This window comes from Macaca mulatta, chromosome 11 (genome assembly GCF_049350105.2).
Source record: "Macaca mulatta isolate MMU2019108-1 chromosome 11, T2T-MMU8v2.0, whole genome shotgun sequence".
NCBI lineage: Eukaryota > Metazoa > Chordata > Mammalia > Primates > Cercopithecidae > Macaca > Macaca mulatta.
The window spans coordinates 120,869,817-120,889,187 of NC_133416.1; the positions used below are offsets into that span (position 1 = coordinate 120,869,817).

The following is a 19,371-nucleotide window of genomic DNA, read 5'->3' on the forward strand; positions in this document are numbered from 1 at the left end:
ATTTTGGCACTATCGATCTATGGCTGTTTCCGGAAATGGAATCCATCGCTCAGAGGAAGGCCCGCTGTGTCATTGGGAGATATGCCAAAGAAAATTCTGCTTCTCTCTGATGATGCGATCAACCAAGGAGTCATTCCCAGTGTCCTGCAACATGGCAGCATCCTTGGGATAAACACTTTGAAGGGGGAAACAACTGCTTTGGATGGTTGTGTTAAAAAAAGAACCCGGGACTGGGCGTGGTGGCACACGCCTGTATTCCTAGCACTTTGGGAGGCCAAAGTGGGTGGATTGCTTGAGCTCAGGAGTTTGAGGCCAGCCTGGGCAACATGGTGAAACCCTGTTGCTACAAAAAATACAAAAATTAGCTGGGTGTGGTGGCATGCACCTGTAGTCCCAGCTACTAAGGAGGCTGAGGTGGCAGGATCGCTTGAGCCCAAGAGGTTGAGGCTGCAGTGAGCTGTGATTGTGCCACTGCACTCCAGCCTGAGTGACAGAGTGAGACCCTGTCTCAATGAAACAAAACAAAACAAAACAACCAAAAAACAAAACACACACACACACAAACAAAAACCAGGACTCTCCACCCATCAGCTCCTCTCCCTCTCTGGTCTGTAGAGGAAATCTGGAGGCCTGCAGGGAAGCTGGAAGAGGCCCATTAGTTTCCACCAAGCCCCGTTCCCTCAGCTGTCTTCGGCCGCAGCCAGCTCCTCTGCAACCGATGATGAGTCATGGCAGGGGGCTGATTTGGAAGAAACGAGGCCAGGAGACCCCTCAGCTCTTGCACAGGAGACACCCCATTAATCTTTAACAAACATGAAGTTCCATGAGGCCGGGCCCTCAACTAATGAGGCCTGGTTTCCCAGGGACGCCCCCGGGGAAGAGGAATTAACCACCAGAGGTACCACAAGCAGGGAGTGGATCTTCTGAATGAGGGCGGGTTTTTCCCTAGACTTGCTCATCAGGGGCCACCCTGACAGTTCCCCCATAGACTCAGGCCATACATACCACTATTCTCTGAATATGCTTCTCTATAGACACTTCCTTTTAAAAACAGCCTTACGTAGGTGTGATTGACACGGAATAAATCGCGCTTATTTAACGTGTACAGCTGAGTAAGTTTTGATATATTATACAACCACGAAGCCATTGTCACAATCAAGGCAACAAACATATCCGTCACCTGCAAAAGTTTATTCTTTGTAATTCCTCCCTCTCATTCCTCTCTTCCATCCCCAGGCAACCACTGATCTGCTTTTTGTCACTACAGATGAGTTTGTGCATTTTCTAAGGTTTTATGTAAAAGGAATCATACTCCTTTTCTTTTTTTTTGGTCTGTCTTCTTTGCCTCAGCATAATGCTTTGGAGAATCATCAATGTTCATCATTGTTCATCCCATCAATAGTTCGTTTATTTTTATTTATTTTTAATTTATTTAAAATTTTATTATTATTGCTTAGAGATGGTCTTACTCTGTTGCCCAAGCTGAAGTACGGTGGTGCAACCACAGCTCACTGTAGCCTCCAATTCCTGGGCTCAAGCAATCATCCTGCCTCAGCCTCCTGAATAGCTGGGACTACAGGAGCACCCCATCTCGCCCAGCTAATTAAAAAAACAATTGTGTAGAGATGGGGTCTCACTATGTTGCCCAGGCTGATCTCAAACTCGTGCCCTCAAGTGATCCTGCTGCCTCAGCCTTCCAAAGTGCTGGGATTATGGGCATGAGTCACCACGCCTGGCCCATTCCTTTTTATGGAGGAGTAGTATTTTGTTGTATGGATATACCACCAGTTTGTTTATTGATTTCTGTGTATCCATCAGGACATTTGTACATTCATTCTCCTTTTCAAAAAATAAATGTATAATTTTAGAATAGTTTTAGACTTAGAAAGATTGTGAAGACAGTACAGAGACTTCCTATATAACCCCACTCAGTTTCCCTTGTTATTAACATCTTAAATGGTTCATTTGTCACAATTAATGAAACAATGTTGAAACACTGTTATCATTAACTAAAGTCCGTACTTCACTGAGATTGCCCCAGTTTTTACCCAATGTTCTTTTTCTGTCCCAGGATCCATCCAGGATCCCACGTTACATTTAGTTCTCACGTCTCCTGAGGCTCCTCTTGGCTGTGACAGTTTCTCAGGCTTTCCTTATTTTTGATGGCCTTGACAGTTTTGAAAAGTACTGCTCAGGTATCTGGTAGAATGTCCCTCAATTAGGGTTTGTCTGATGTTTTTCTAATGACTAGCCCAGGGCTATGGGCTTTAATGAGGAAGACCACAGAGCTGGATTGCCATTCTCATTACATCATATCAAGGGTATGTCCACTATCATCATGACATGCCATTGTTGGCACTAACCTTGATCACCTTCCTGAGGTTGTGTTTGTCAGGTTTCTCCACTCTAAAGTTACTCTTTTGCCACTCTTTCCATACAGTATTCTTCAAAAAGAAGTCACTATGTGCAGGCTGCTCTTAAGAAGCAGGGAATTGGCTAGGCATAGTGGCTAGAATCTGTAATCCCAGCACTTTGGGAGGCTGAGGCAAGAGAATCTTTTGAGCCCAGAAGTTTAAGACCAGCCTGGACAATGCAGTGAAACCCCATGTCTAAAAAAAAATTTAAAAAATCAACTGGGCATGGTGCTGTGCACCTGTAGTTCCAGCTCCTCTGGAGGCTGAGGCAGGAGGATCGCTTGAGCCTGGGAGGTTGAGGCTGCCAAGAGCTAAGATCACACCACTGAACTCTAGCCCGGGCAGCAAAGCAAGACCCTGTGTCAGGAAAAAAAAAAAAAAAAGAAAGAAGCAAGGAGTTATGCTTCACTTCCCTGAGGGCTGAGTATCTACATAAATTATTTGGAATTTTTCTGCATGGCGATTTGCCTTTTCTCACCCATTAATTTATTATTCAATCAGTTATTTGTTTATGTCAGTATGAACTCATAGATATTTATTTTATACTTTGGGTCATAATCCAATTCTACTCTATTAATTTTGTTGCTCAAATTGTTTCAGGTTTGGCCATTGGAAGCTCTTTCAGTTGGATACTGTATCACATTGACATGGTCTCATTATTCTTTCTGTGTGTGTGTGTGTGTGTGTGTGTGTGTGTGTGTCTGTGTCTGTGTTTGAGCACTTTATTACTTGCTGGCATGACAAGATGCTCCAAGCTCATTTTGTATATTTCCTTCCCCAACTCCAGAATGAGCCATTTCTCCAAGGAATCCTGGTTCCTTTTCTTGGAATAGTACTAAGCCAAGATCTGGGCACTAAACTGTGCTCATTGCTTCTGGGATGTTGTGTCAAGGCCCTGTTGGCTGACAGAGCAACGAAATGTAGGCATGCATACATCTCTCTCTCTCTCTCTTTTTTTTTTTTTTTTTTCTGAGACGGGGTCTTACTCTGTGGATGACGCTAGAGTCTAGTGGTGTGATCATAGCTCATTGCAACCTCAACCTTCTGGGCTTAAGTGATCCTCCTACCTCAGACTCCTGAGCAGCTGGGACTACAGGCATGCATCACCAGGTGTATAATAATCTACCTGGCTAATTTTTAAATTATTTTAGAGATGGGGTCTTACCGTGTTTCCCAGACTGGTCTTGAACTCCCAGGCTCAAGTGATCCTTCTGCGTTGGCCTCCCAAAGTGCTGGGATTACAGGCATGAGCCACTGTGGCAGTGTCTCTCTCTATTTTTATATGTATCTATCAGTATCTATATTAAGCTGAACAAGAGTTCACACTGATGTCACCAATGCTGATGTATAATACTTGGATCATTTAGCTTCCTCCCCTTGCTTATCTGAAACTTTTCACTCCGACAATGAGAATTCTGGCTCCCACCATCTGTCTTCCATTTGCTTAATTGTTTAATTCCAGTATACATGTATAGTGGTTTCAGAATTGTTAACCCATATGCTTGTGGGAAACAAGCTTATCAACTAGAATACTGTGCTTGCATACAGTTCCTTTTGCCTTTAGTTGTTTTTTTTTTTTTCCAGACAGGATCTCACTCTGTCACCTGGGCTGGAGTACAGGCATGATCATGGCTCACTGCAGTCTTGACCTCCCCAGGCTCAAGTGATCCTCCCACCTCAGCCTCCTGAGTACAGCCTCCTGAGTCTACAGGTGAGCGTCACCATGCCTGGCTAATTTTTCTATTTTTGTAGAGACAGTGTCTCATTATGTTGCCCAGTCTGGTCTCAAACTTCTGGGCTCAAGTAGTCCACCCATCTCAGCTTCCCAAAGTACTGGGATTACAGGCCTGAGCCACTGTGCCTGGCCCCATTTTGAGTTAACTTTTGTGAATCATATAAGGTCTGTGTCTTCCCTCTTCTTGTTATTATTGATTCATGTATTTATTTTTAGCATTTGGATGTTCAATTGTTCTAGCATTGTTTGTTGAAACAAATGATCTCTTCTTCACTGAATTGCCTGTACCATTGTAGAAAATCATTTGACTGTGTGTGTGTACAATCTACTTTCTTTAGAATTTAAATTTACTTTCAGAAGAAACTTTACAAACTTACCAGCATCTCTTGCCATAAATATAAGATTTTGAAAATAAAATAGAAATGGATATTATGGTTAAATACTCTGCTGTCTGCCATGATTTTGGGGCTGGGGCTGGCAGCATCATCACTGAGGGGAGGTGAGTGTGTGTGTTAGAGAGGTGTTCATGTGCGTCCGCTATCTCGTCCAACAATTCAACTCCTGGGTAGATATCCAAGAGAAATGAATGCTTATTTGCTTAAAACATGTACAAAAATATTTATAGTAGCCCAAATTCCACTAACAGGGGGATAAAACAACAAATTGTTGATGGAATGCTATATAATTATAATATTATGTATAAATAAGTATATATTACATATTACAGTATTATTGTATAATATAGTTATTACTGCATACTATATATGGTTTGACTGTGTCCCCACCCAAATCTCATTTTGAATTGTAGCTTCCTTAATTCCCATGTGTTGTTGGAGGGACCTGGTGAGAGGTAATTGAATCATGGGGGCAGTTCCCCCATGCTGTTCTCAGGGTAGTGGAAAAGTCTCACGAGATCTGATGGTTTTATAAGGGGAAATCCCTTTCACTTGGTTCTCATCCTCTTCTCTTGTCTGCCACCATGCGAGACGTGACTTTCACTTTCTGTGTGATGATTGTGAGGCCTCCCCAGCCACATGGAATTGTGAGTCCACTAAACCTTTTTCTTTTGCAAATTGAGTTTATCAGCAGTGTGAAAACAGACTAATACAATATATATAATGTATATATTACACTACAATATATACTATACTATATAGCATAACTTATAGCATATTGTATAATACCTATTATACTACAGTAAATATGTAGTAGTAATATAATAATATATAGTAATAAAAATGAATAAACTACTGATGCATATTGTATTAGGCTATTCTTGCATTGCTATAAATAAATACCAGAAACTGGATAATTTATAAAGAAAAGAGGTTTAATTAACTCGTGGTTCTGCAGGTTGTACAGGAAGCACAGTGCTGGCATCTGCTTGACTTCTAGGGAGGCCTCAGGAAGTTTACAGTCATGGCAGAAGGTGAGCAGTGAGCAGGCATGTCACATGGTGAAAGGAGGAGCAAGCGAGGGTGGGTCACTTTGAAATGACCAGATGTAGTGATAACTCACTATCAGGAAGACAGCACCAAGCCATGAGAGATCCACACCCATGATCCAAACACATTCTACTGGGCCCCAGCTCCAGCATGGGGGACTACAATTCAAATTGAGATGGGGGGGGGAAATACCCAAACTATATCACATACGAAATGGATTAATCTCAAAAACATTATACGAAGCTGAAGAAGCCAGAAACAGGAGTTCACCATGTATAATTCAATTTCAGTGAAGTTTTTTTTTTTTTTTTTTTGAGACGGAGTCTCGCTGTGTCTCCCAGGCTGGAGTGCAGTGGCGTGATCTCGGCTCACTGCAAGCTCCGCCTCCCGGGTTCACGCCATTCTCCCGCCTCAGCCTCCCAAGTAGCTGAGACTACAGGCGCCCGCCACCACGCCCGGCTAGTTTTTTGTATTTTTAGTAGAGACGGGGTTTCACCATGTTAGCCAGGATAGTCTCGATCTCCTGACCTCCTGATCCACCCGCCTCGGCCTCCCAAAGTGCTGGGATTACAGGCTTGAGCCACCGCGCCCGGCCTCAGTGAAGTTTTAGAACCAAAAAAAAACCAAGTCTACATTGATTGCCATTGGAACTGCACCTGGCAAGGCAGAACTTGAGACAGGAATGTGGCAGGCTGCTGGGTGGAGGTGGGATAGAGGGTGATGTAATAATAACAAGGGGGAACATTTACTGAGTGTGAACTCTGTGCCAGCCACTGTTTTTTAAGACCTTGTATGTATTAATTCATTTAATCTTCCCAGTAACTTCATGAGTGAGTACTGTCACTATCCGCATTTTACAGTGAAGGAAGCTGAGGCACTAGGAGGTCAGGCCACTTTCCCAAGGTCACACAGTGAAGTCAAGAAGAAGTAGGATTCACACATGGCCTATCAAGTTCCTGCATTTTTCCACTCATTGTGCTGCTTCTTGAAGAAGCAAAAGAGAGACTGTTGGGGTTTAGTGGCAGAAGATGGAGTTTTGGAGTCAACAAGCTCATTGGAGTCCTGACTGGGCCTCTTGCTACCTGTGTGATCTTACGCAAGCCTCTTAACTCAATTCCTCATGTGAACAATGGTGCTACCAGTCACTCCTACTATGTTGGATTTGGGGATGACACCCAGCATGTAGCCACAGCCCAAGGAATGGTAGTAAGAAAACAAATCATCTACATTTCTATAGCTATGCTGGGATTGCTTTTGGAGTTATAACTAGTGAGATTACTTCTCATTTTGTGGATGTGGAAACAGAGGCTCTGAGATGAGAAGGACTTTCCCAATTTCATCTGGCTGAAATTCACAGCTTCTGGCTCCTAGTGCAGTCTAGCACATCTCCAAGGGAAGTGTAGAAAACAGTGAGCCAGGAGGGGCTGCAGAGAATTCTCCCATGTCACTAATGTACCCTCTAAGATTTTCTAACAGGACAGCACAATAGAAACAGTAGCCATAGAATGAGGTAGGAGAGATGATGTCAGATGAATAAGAGGGGATATGGAGAGGTGTCTTTCATTCTTTGTTCACTTATTTATTCATTCCTATTTATTGGGTGCCACTGTCCAGGCATCAAGCCATAGACTGAGGAGGTAGTAATCCCTACCATCATGGAGCTTATGGTTTCGAGAGGGAAGTTACTCGAGCAATTATACAAGTAAATGTGAAATTCTAGCTGTGGCAAAGTGTCACAGAGGTGAGAAACACGATGCCATGCGCATCAAAAATAGGAGGGTTTGACGACTTGGTCGAGGAGATCAGGGACGGTTTCTTTGGGAAGGCAATACTTGAGCTAAAATCTGAGGGAAGAGTAAACCTGTGGAGTAGTCATCAGGATTGTTCATAAATATTTGATTCCTTCTCTTCGTCCAAGGACATGCATGGTAGGGTTGCACTTTCCTGCCCCATTGAACCCAAGAATGGTCATTGCTTCAACCAGTGAAATGTGAACAGAAGCAATGGCTCACTTCCAGGCAAAAGACCTCAGAGACAGTACACATTTTGCAATATTCTCTTTTTCCTCTATCATAGTTGCTAGCAATGTTTCAGATAGTGCTTGCCCAGGGGCCTGGATCCCAGAGTGCAAATGAGAGTAAAAATGCAGGGCAGAATGCCCTGCTAAACCATGACAAACATGGAAAGCGTACAACTAAAGGATGCAGTGATGAGTTTGCCATTCATTCAGCAAGTATTTAGAATGCCTACTGTGTCCCAGATACCAAGTCTAGCAGACTCATCCTAGATGGAATGACGAAGGGGCGGGTGGTATCTGAGCTAGGCTCTGAACAAGACATAGGATGTCAACTGCTTTAGAAGAAAGGCACTGGGGAAGGCATTTCAGGCAGGATAAATATCACTTGCAAAAGCGCAGGTATATGAAAACTATCAGCTTGTTGGAGAGACAGGTGGAGGAGTGCAAACTGAAGACAGAAAAGCAGGTGGGGCAAGGCCTTGAATGCCAAGCTAAAGAACTGGAGGCCTTTCATCTGAGAGCCATAGGGAGTCACTGAAAAAGTTTGAGCTTAGGACAGTCATCAGAGAAGCTGTTCTTGAGGAACTGGCTAGGACGCAATGCCCTATGATGGCAAGGGTCAGAGAGTACATATGGGAGCACATTTCAGGTTGGAGAACTGTTTGAAAACTGATTCTTATAAATTGCTCGGAGGAGAGAAATGTCCTAAAGGGCTGTGATCATTGACTTAAAATGTTCAAAAATCTCCAAGTGGGTGGGTGAGTGAGTGGGAATCATGGGTAGTCTAAGAGAGCAAAAGTGGGTTCAAAGATAGTGATGGCTGGAAGGTAGATTTGTTCCAGCAAGCCAAACTTCCTGACGATGATAGCAACTATATTCATTTTCTTTTGCTGGCCTAACAAATTACCATAAACGTAGCGGCGTAAAATGACACAAATAGATTTTCTCATAGTTCTGTAGGTCATAGTTCAGATGACCTTGGCAGGTCCCCTGCTTAGGGTTTCAAAAAGCCAGAATCAAGGTGTCATCAGTGCTGCATTCCTTCCTGGAGGCTCTAGAGGGGAATCCATTAATGTAGTTGGACAAATGCAGTTCCTTGCCATTGTAGGAGTGAGGTCCTCATTTCCTTGGTGGCTGTCCACTGAGGGATTGTATTTGCTCTTAGAGGTTGCTCACATTCCTTCCCATGCTTTCCATGTGCTCCCCACATCCCCTCCACCGCAAAAGCAGATGGCATTTTTCTCATGCTTCACCATGCTCAGGCAGGTGGAGACAAATTTGATTTCTTTTTTTGCCACATCTCCCTGACTCTAGCTAGAGAAAGTTCTCTGCTCTTAATTTGTCATATAATTAGATTATATCTACCATCTGAGTAATCCAGAATAATCTCCCTTTCTTAAGGGCGAAACTTTAATTATATCTGCAAAATTCCTTTTGCCATGTATTTACAGGTTCTGGAGAATAAGATGGGGGCATGATAGAATTTACTACAGCAACACAATAGGCTGCTTCAGGTTGGTAGTGAGCTCCCATTTCTGGATGGCAATAAGTATTCATTCATTCACCAAACATTCACTGGACACTTACTCTTTTTAATGTCATTCTGCTTAAATTCCATTGTGTATGTTATTAATATGGCTTCACCAACTTTGTTTTTGTTAGTATTTGCCTTGTACTTCATTTAATCCCTTTAGTTGTACACGTTCCGTCATTTCTTTAAACAACATATAGCTAATTTTGTATTTTATCTGACTTGAGAATCTCAATCTTTTAATGGATACATTTAGACCATTTACATTTATTGTAAGTTATGTGGTTATAATTATTTCTGTCATTTTATTTCTTATTTTCTGATTACTACACTTTATTATACTGTGGTATATGTGTGTGTGTTTCTGATTACTATACTTTTTATTTTCTCTTCCCCTTTTCCCTTCTCTGCTTTCTGTTGAATTGATTGAGATCACTGTTCCTTTTACTGCTTTGGAAATTATATATTGTATTTTTTTTTCCTTCTAGTGATTCTACAATAAAAAAATTCTTATTTGCTTGTGCTTATTTAACACCTATTCAGTGCCAGCCTAGTTGTAGTTATGCCTTCAGTTGGCAATTCCCTTTTGAGATTGTTGGAGAAGGAACTGCTACCTTTGGAAGAAAGAAAGAATGAGCTCTAGAGTCCTCTTGGCTTTAACATCTTAGGATTTTAAAAATCTGTAATTCTAAGATTTTAAAATTCAGTAATTCTCACACTCTCTACATTTTATTCTAATATTCTATTAGTTTAATATTCTAAAATTCTGTGGTTCCCTGTTCTTAACATAATTCTGAAATTTCAAGGACGTGAGACACCCTATATCTAGTACTTACAAAATTAATTAGTTTACTATTTTAGAATTTTTTAATTCTAAAGATTTACTTAGGTTTTAATTAAATTAGTAGTTCAAAATTACCTAGTTAAAACTAAGGTTTTAAAATTTTCTCTTTAAAACTGAAGGTTAAAAGGAGTTTCATTTTTAAAGCTTTCTCTAGTTCTAAAATTCTGTGGTTCTAAGTTTCCTATAAAGCTAGAATTTTAGAGTTTATTGGTCTAATATTTTAGATACGGAGTCTCACTCTGCCACACAGGATGGAAAGCAGTGGCATGATCTCTGTTCACTGCAACCTCTGCCTCCCTGGTTCAAGCGATTCTCCTGCCTCAGTCTCCCGAGTAGCTGGGACTACAGGCATGTGCCACCACGCCCAGCTATTTTTTGTATTTTTAGTAGAGACGGGTTTTCACCATGATGGCCAGGATTGTCTCTATCTCTTGACCTCGTGATCTGCCCGCCTTTGCCTCCCAGAGTGCTGGGATTACAGGGGTGAGCCACCATGCCTGGCTGAATTCTATAATTTTAGATGTTATTGTTGAGTCTTCTAAAATAATATGGTTCTAAATGTCTCTTGAGCTAGTTTTTAAAATTCTCTTGCTCCAAGAGTCTAAGATTCAATCTTAGGTCTCTTGCAGAATCTGCGTCTGGTCTCTGCCTAGGTCTCTTGCAGAATCTTGCAGAATCTCTGAGGAAGCTGAAGCCAATCAGTCTACCTTCCTCACACTTGATCCCAGTGCAACCAGCTTTGTCCCAGGTTCTCCTGGGGCTGACTAGTCCAGCTCTGGATTAAAGCCAGGCTCTGGCACCTGGCCCTGGAATAGTGTTTGAAGATCAGCAGTTTCATGTGGCTCCATCACAGGCCAGGTCTCCCTAAATGCAGTGAGGCCTGGTTCCCCTGGACCCATGAGCCCTCAGTATCATGGAGGTACTGAGCAATTTAATGAAGTGGCCAACATCTGGTTGATGATGGGTCCTTTACAGAGTATGACACAGGACCAATAAGTTGTGCTGAGAGTTGCTTAGATGGCAGGTTCTTGTACCTGTGTAGATGGAGATATGACATGTTTCTTCCACAGCCTTTCCACCTTTCCTATTTTGAAATACTGCCTGGAGCCAGTCCTTGCTAAAGGCCAATTTTCTTCTCCATCTACCTACAATTTATGGTCCTTCCAGATTGCTATCTTTGCTAGGTAATAGAGATGAGTGAACAAGGTAGGTGATCATCTTGGAGCAAATAGAGAAGTCAAAGCAATTTCTTCTCATCCTACCAGTTTCTTCCTTCACATTCCTTACATCTCTTGGAGAAAGCATATCAGGCAGGAGTTTTTCAGTTGCAAAATCAGGAACCCCACTCTATCAGTTAGAATTATACTTCCTTGAAATGCAAATACAGTAGCTTAAATAAGCAAAGTGTTTATTTTTTGTAAGTATTAAGAAATCCAAAGATAGGCATTGCATTTGTAATTCAGGCAGGAAAAAGGCAAAAGGGCGAAGAGCTTTCTTTTAGGGTCTTGTCTTTTTATTTGAGAATGACATTTCTCCCAAGGAGTCATTACCCAGAACTGGGTCACATGGCCCCTTAGAGGTACAAAAAGTACAAACAAGTGTTTCAGACAGCTGCATTGCTATACGAAATGCCAATAGCATTGGAAAGGGAAAATGAATTCTGATAGGTGACCAGCAGCATCTGCCACACCAATTAAAACTTATGTAACTGGAAAACAACTCTGGGTATATGCAGGCTTCAGGCATAGCTGGATCCAGGGGTTCAATGTTGCTAGATATAGTGGTTACTCTTTGTGGCTCCATTCTTGGTGGCAAAATGGCTCACAGGCTGGGTATGAACCCAGTACTATAATCCCAGCACTTCGGGAGGCCAAGGCTGGAGGATCACTTGAGCCTAGAAGTTCAAGACCAGCCTGGGTAACATAGGGAGACCCCATCTTTGTTTTAAAATAAAATAGAACAACAACAACAAACAATAACAACAAAAATGGCTACCAGAAGCTGCAAACTGACATTACATTAGTTTAGCAATCCCAGGAATTGAGAACACTCTTTTTTTTTCTCTCTCTCTCTCTCTGATAGTTCCAGCAAAAAGTCTAGACTTGTCTCATTGTCCTGGCTTGGATCACATGTCCATCCCTGGATAATCCATTATGCCTGGGGACAGAGCTTGTGGTAGAAAATATACTCTGATTGGCCACGGTTGGGCAATGTCTCTCCCTTGGAGCTTCAGGGTAGGGTCAGCCTCATTGAAAACATAAGGACTGAGACCAGGTGAGGACCAAGCACCACAAAGGAGAAGGGATATTGGGCAGGTAAAAGTCACTAGTTCCCACTCGGGCATGTTCATGTGCTTTCTTCATTACACCAAGTCAGCATCAACAGAGGATCAGCCAAGTTATTGGACCTTGAGTCACAAGTCACAAGGTTTGGGTTTCATTCATTCATTCATTCATTCATTCATTCACCCATTCATTCATGTATCAAATAGTCCTTACATTTCCTGTGTGATTCAAGCTGGCCACACTCCTTTCCAATGGCTTCAGTGTCCCTTCTGGCATAGGAGTAGATATTCCCATAAAATCCCATAATTTTTAAAAGTGTGAACCCCAGCTCAGACACTTTTGTTTCATTCCAGGTTCTGCCACCTCTTTGACCTTGGGCAAGTCACTCCCCCATTTGGATCTAAGTTTTCCCAATGTCCATAATTCCACCTACTTATTGGTTGTTTTGAAGAGGGTGAATGAGATCATGAATATGACGCACGTACCTGGGTCCTGGGCTATAGTTAGCATTTCCTATCTGGTGGCTATCATCATCATCATCAGCAGCAGCAGCAGCAGCATCATCAGCAGCAGCATCAACATTGTTACCTGTCTCAGGACCCTGGCCAGGAATACTTTCATAGAATTGCAAAGCATCTCAATCAAAAACAAACCACCAAACACCAAAGTTCAGTACCCCCTGTCTACCCCTTGTCCTTCCCCAATCACCCCCTTTTACGTTTTTCCTGGGCCAAGAAAAGAGTCTCCCTGTCCTAGGAGCTCTGGGGACGGTACGCTGACCCCTTCTTTAAATTCATCTCCCTCAGTATTCCAGGCCCGTCCCTGTTGGAAAAAATGACTCTCACAAAAGATCCCTCAGCAGCAATTATCTAAATGGGAGGCTGCGAGGGGGAGAACCATTTAGAATCCACTTCATTGCAGGATTAGCTAATTAATTAACGGTTTCACTGACAACTCGTTGGAGAAGTGTATGTTAAACAGGAGCACAGTGGGGCGTGATTTATAGACTCTGACACCCCCCCACCATCCCTGGCCTCTCCACCCGGGCTCCCTCCTTCCCATCCACCCCACAGCCCCTACCCTTCTGCTCACCCCCAGAGCAGGGAAACCTGTGGGGACCCTCTTACAAGCTCCCTCTGGAGTTCCAGGTCTGGGCTGCTGGCCGAGGGGGACCCTGTGGAGATGACAGAAGGGCAACTGACGAGGGGGTAGGCTGGGGAGACAGGAGACAATGAAGAGATAACAAGAGGGCTGAGGCCCCAGGGGTGGCTGCATCTGCCCCTTGCCCCCAGCCCAGAGCCCCTCCATCTGTACCCATCCCGGCACGTGGGGCCCTGTAGGCACCTGCTGGCCGCTGCTGTTTCCTTGCTCCTAGAGTTCAGGGCTTTCCAGAGCCCCACTCACTCTCTGCTTGGAAGAGACAGCACTGTTCGGGGAGCCCAGAGACTTGGCTTTGCCTTTCTTTTGGGAAGGGGGTTTTCAGAAGACGTAAACTAGACTAGGAACTAACGGCAGGATGTCAAAACAGGGCGAGGAAAAGGAGAAGCCAGAAGTGAGGACGATGGACAAGAAGCCAGTGGGAACATCCTGGACGAGGGTTTCTCAAAATACACCCCATGGGCCACCTGCATCAACATCAATGCGGTGGCACATGAAACACACAAATGTCTGACCCAGACAGATTTCATAGCAGCCCAATATCAAACCCTGGTATGAGGGCTGGGTATCTGACTTTTAACACCCTGATTCTGAATGCCATGGATGTTTAGGAGCCTGACTTAGGGCCAGGTGCGGTGGCTCACACCTATAATCTCAGCGCTTTGGGAGGCCGAGGTGGGTGGATCACTTGAGGCCAGGAGTTCGAGACCAGCCTGGCCAACATGGTGAAACCCTGTCTCTATTGGGGGAAAAAAAAAATAGCAAAAGAAATCAGCCAGGTGTGGCAAAGTGTGCCAGTAATCCCAGCTACTTGGGAGGCTGAGGCAGGAGAATCAGTTGAACCCAGGAGGCAAAGGTTGCAGTGAGCTGAGATCACAACATTGCACTCCAGCCTGGGGGCCAACAGAGTAAGACTCCATCCCAAAAAAAAAAAAAAAAAAAAAAAAAAAAAAAAAAAGCCTGACTTAGAAGCTTGCTAAAGGAAAACAACAAATTTGCTGTATACTGAGAGCCCACAGCAAGGCAGAGCCTGCATTCCAGCTTTGGATCCTTTCTGCTACCAATGAGGTTCTAATTTCAGTTTCAGGGGAGCTGGGGGGAATATGGGAGCCCCGAGGCTGCAAACAAAACGTTCTTAATGTAGACAAGTATTTTTCTGGGGAGAGGGTCTGGAGCTTACATAATGCTTAAAGGGGAACATAACCCCAGATAAGGTTAAGCATCTTCCAGTTAGCTTCTCTGAGCTTCAATTTCTTTGGCTGCGATTCTAGAAGAATCACCTCCATCTCACACACCATGGGGGAATGTGAGCAAAAACACCAGCAGAGATATACATGCTCTCCGACGCAAGGCATGAGGTGCCTCAAAAGGGATCCTCTCACCCTATCCTTGGAAGATCCCATTTCTCAGTTATTAGGGGTTTGGTCAGCAGTACCTGAGAGAGGAAAAGGAGGAGGGAACCTGGGCTGAGTCATGTCACCTGGGGAAATTCTCCAAGGAGGAATGCATCACAGGGGAATGAATGGGAATCACCTTGCTAGGGACTCCCAGGGACAAGGGTGGATGGGAGAAAAGGGGCCACACCTGCCAGAGCCCAGCATCGAGGCATCTGGAAGGGAAGGAAAGGAATTCATGGTGCCCTATGCATCTCCATTTTATAGATGTGTAAACAGAGGCATTACGAGATTAAGTGATAAAGCCAGTAAATAATGGAGTTCCATAAATGTTTGATATATTATAAACATTCAGCGAATGCTTGAATATCATAAAATATATATCAGAAGATTAGAATAGTTTCTGGCACATAGTAAGGGCTCAGTAAATGTTATTATTATGCATCATGTTTACCTATATGCATAGACCCCACTAGATGGCTGACCCATTTACTGGTCACAATGGCCTCCTAAGGTATCTAGTGTAACGTTCTCCACTGCATAGGCAGGAAACTGAGAAGGTAGGGGACTGACTCTCTTCTAAGGTGGCACAGCCTAACCTTGGTGGAGCCTGTCTGAGTGTTTCTCTCTATGTGAAAGGACAGGTTAAGGGTCCCAGCCTGGCCTCATTGGGCACCCCAGAACCCATAGACCAGAACTGTGCTGCCAGGGCTGACATTGTGTGACCTTGAGGCCAGCTTCTCTGCGTGTCATCTGTGAGACCCCTTCCAGTCCTCTGGTTTTGAGCTTTTTTTTTTTTTTTTTTTTTTTTTTGGAGACGGAGTCTTGCTCTGTAGCCCAGGCTGGAGTACAATGGTGCCATCTTGGCTCACTGAAACCTCCGCCTCCCGGGTTCAAGCGATTCTCCTGCCTCAGTCTCACGAATAGCTGGGATTACAGGCATGTGCCACCATGCCTGGCTAATTTTTGTATTTTTTAGTAGAGACGGCGTTTCACCATGTTGGCCAGGCTGGTCTCGAACTCCTGACCTCAAGTGATCCACCTGCCTCGGCCTCCCAAAGTGCTGGGATTCGAGGTATGAGCCACCGTACCCGGCAAGCATTTTATATAAATACATATATATACACACACATATATACACACATACACACACACATACCTACATGCATATTATACATATACATTCGTTTTTCTTTTTTAATATATGAGAAGGGATCTCACTATGTTTCCCAGGCTGGTCTTGAACTCCTGGGCTCAAAGTAATCCTCCTACCTCAGCCTCCCAAGTAGGGGACTACAGGTGCTTGCCACCATGCTCAGCTGTTCTGCTGTTCTTCACTTGATCTTAGCCAAAAGGCCAAGAAGCGATTTTGCTGCTGTTCTTGTTGTAGAGAAGGGGGTCTCACTATGTTGCTCAGGCTGGTCTCAAACTCCTGGGCTCAAGCCATCCTCCCACCTCGGCCTCCCAAAGTGTTGGGATTACAGGCCTGGGCCACAGGCTTGAGCGCCCGGCGCCGGGTGCACCCTCTGGTTGTCCGGTGGGGAGGTGGAGCTCAGAGAAGTCCGGGCACTTGGCCCAGGTCACACAGCACATCAGGGCAAGCGGAGGAGAACCTTGACCTCCTGCCCTCCCCTCCTCCCCAGCTCCCACCACCCCACCCCCACCCCTTCCCCAGCTCGAGTTCAAGGACGCAGAGGACGGGAGGGGGTTAAAGCCCATTCAAACGCGCAGCGCCCCCCGCCCCCGGCTCGCCCCCCACTCCCCGCCGGCCGCCCGCATCTGGGCGCGCAGAGGAACAGATTTCGCGTTTCACACAGCGCACAATGGCCGCCCTCAAAGGCGCGCCGCCCGCATTGTTCGGCCCGGCGCCCGCGCGTCCTACCTCCGCGCGCGAATTAACCCCCGTCACCCCGCCATTGTCGCCGCGCACTTCGGGGCCGGCCACAAAGGCGCCAGAAAACCCTGCCGTGTTCGGAAGGGTGGAGGGGTGGGGGGTTGGGGGGGTGGGGGGAGGGAAGCAACAGGGACTGGAGGGAAGGGGGCACTGGAGGGATGGGGAGGGCTTGGAGGGGAGGGAGGCCACCGGGGAGAGGGGGCGGACGCAAACTGGATGGGGGAGCCTGGAGCAGGGCGTGGGGGCGCAGGCTAGGAGAGGGGGCGCTGGGAGTAGGCGGATGGGAGGGAAGAAGGGGGTGCACAGGCTGGGAGGGGTGGGGGGCTCTTACTGGCTAGAAGGGCTGTCGGGGGCGCCAGCTAGCTGCAGGGCGGAGGGGCTTGGAGGCTGCCTGTCCACCCCTCTGTCTTCGGGTCTCTGATTAGCCTCCTTTATCTGTTCTGTCTCTGGCTTCTCTGTCTCTTCCTCCGATCATCTCTCTCTGTCTTCTTTCTCTTGCTGTCTCTATCTCTGTGTCTATTTTTTCTTTACCTCTGGTTCTTCCTCGCTTTCTCTCTCTGCCTCTGATTATTTGTCTCTCTCCCTCTCTCTCTCTCTCTGTATCTATTTCTTCTTCTCCTTTCTTTCTTTTTTAATTTAGGGGCTTGCACACACACGCGCGCGCACACACGCGCCTTTCACTTGCTCCTCCATGGTGGCAGAAATCAGACCCATTGTACAGATGGGGAAGCTGAGGTTCAAAAGATACACCCACCCAGGGCCACACTGTGATTAGAGGCCCTCTGACTCCTGGGCCTTTGCACCCATCTATAGGAGGATGGCCAGACCTGGTTGGTGAAATTGAAGTACCCCCCCTACCACTCAAGGTCATCACCTTCCCCAAAGACGAGGCCACAGCTGCATTTGAATCCTCTTCCAGTGCTGGCAAATTACCTTCTGCATTTAGCCTGAGTTACTCATACAGCAAAGTGCCCTCAGGCCCCAGACTCTGGGCCTGGCTGGGGAAAACGAATAATGCCCATGCCCAGGCAGTATTTGCCATATGCCGGGCAGCATTCTAGGGAATGTTTAACTAATTTTCGTATCTACTTTAAGAGGTTACTGATGTTATCCCCATTTTTCAGATGGGAAAACTGAGGTACAGAGTGTTTAAGTAACTTGCCAAGCTTACACAAAGCTGGTGGTTTATACTGATGGCATAAACAAGGTAGATTTGGTTCTAATATGTATGTGTATATATTTATAGGGACAAATATAGATACATATGTATATGTGTGTGATATATATGTAAATATCTCTATAGATGGATATAGACATATTCGTGTGTGTGTTAGTATTGTTATTGTTATTGTAGTCACAGTTTTTAGGCTTAATCTGTTTGAAAAATGGACTGATTCTTGAGCACGTTTCTGTTCCTCTAAGGCTTTGTGATCTTTTTCCCTACAGGGGCATTGGGAATCTGGGGAATGGACCTGTAGGGCCCTGTAGACTTTGTATTTTTCCACCTCTTGAGCTGATGAGCAGCTAAGAGAAGCGTCTCTTCTCCATTTCCCCAACCATGCCGGCTCCAAGTGCCCCCTAGGCCAGGCCCTTGAAGAAAAAATCAAACCCTAAATTTGAAGGTCACTGAAGCTGTCCCTCCACTCCCTGTCAATTTACTAAGAGAGGGCTAGAGGAAAAGTAACCCCTTCACAACAACGTCCAGAGATGTGTGTGTGGCCCTTGGTCATGAACCAAAATGGTTCTATTATCTCATGTAATCCTTATAACAACAAGAGAAGACAGGTGCTATTAGGATTTCAAAAAACAGGTCTACTCTAAGCCCCTGACTGATGAGGATCTCTAGGTGACTTCTCTGTTCTCTGCCCTCTGCTCATGCCAGTATCAGTGAAGCATAATGGGAAGTTACCTACTGCGTCCTAATAAGTCGATTTACCAGTCTGTAAAATGGGCATAATGTTGCTGCTTCTCCCTGGGGCCTTGTGAGGATTAAATGTGGGGAAGCAGGTGCTTCAAGAAAGTGTAGTTTGGACTGTGTTCTCTCCTTCTCTCACCATCTTTCTCTGTCCTACCCCTCATCTGCTTGTTCCTCCCAGTATCACCCATCCATCCCTTCCTCCACCCCTGCCCCCCAGCTCCCCGAGTCTATATTCATAAAAATAACTAAGTTGACCAAGTGTGACCTGCAGCATCCTGGGACATTCTTCCTTTCTGGCTGGTGCCTTGGGTCTCCTGGACAGGCAGGTCCCTATGTCCCCCAGTCCCCCGTCTCGGGGACAGCTTGGTGGGACCTCAACTCACTGTCCCCTGCTCAGCTGTGGATGCCCTTCTGACTGCCCTCACCCCTCACTTGACTCTGGTCCCCCAGTGCACACAGCTGGGATGTTGGCTGGAGCCTTCTACTAGGCTGGAGCGGGGTGATGTGGAGGCGGGGGACAGCCAGCCAATGTGGCTGCACAGCGTCCTCCCCCTGGAGAGAGAAAGCCCCCAGCCAGGCCTGCTGTGGGTTAGATAAGGAGCGCAAGCCACACTGCTTGTCCTCTTTTTTGTAATCTCCTCCACCTCCACCCCTCCCTGCCACCGACTCCCCGACTTTTTTTTATGTCATCTTTATGGCTTTGGAATGATCTGGGCTGACACTGCATTCACTTAGC

General features: G+C 45.4%; 1 long non-coding RNA gene across 1 annotated transcript in view; it reads right to left on the reverse strand.

Annotated features, from left to right (window-relative positions):
* LOC114671077 (uncharacterized) overlaps positions 1-17,413 on the reverse strand; it is a 28,899-nt gene extending 11,486 nt beyond the window's left edge. Inside the window, exons 1-3 of the long non-coding RNA XR_003720981.2 lie at positions 17,049-17,413; positions 13,364-13,445; positions 12,757-12,885 (exon numbers count right to left, since the gene is read on the reverse strand). This is a non-coding gene — a long non-coding RNA (uncharacterized LOC114671077). The remainder of the gene's footprint in view (positions 1-12,756; positions 12,886-13,363; positions 13,446-17,048) is intronic.
* Positions 17,414-19,371: the final 1,958 nt, after the last annotated feature.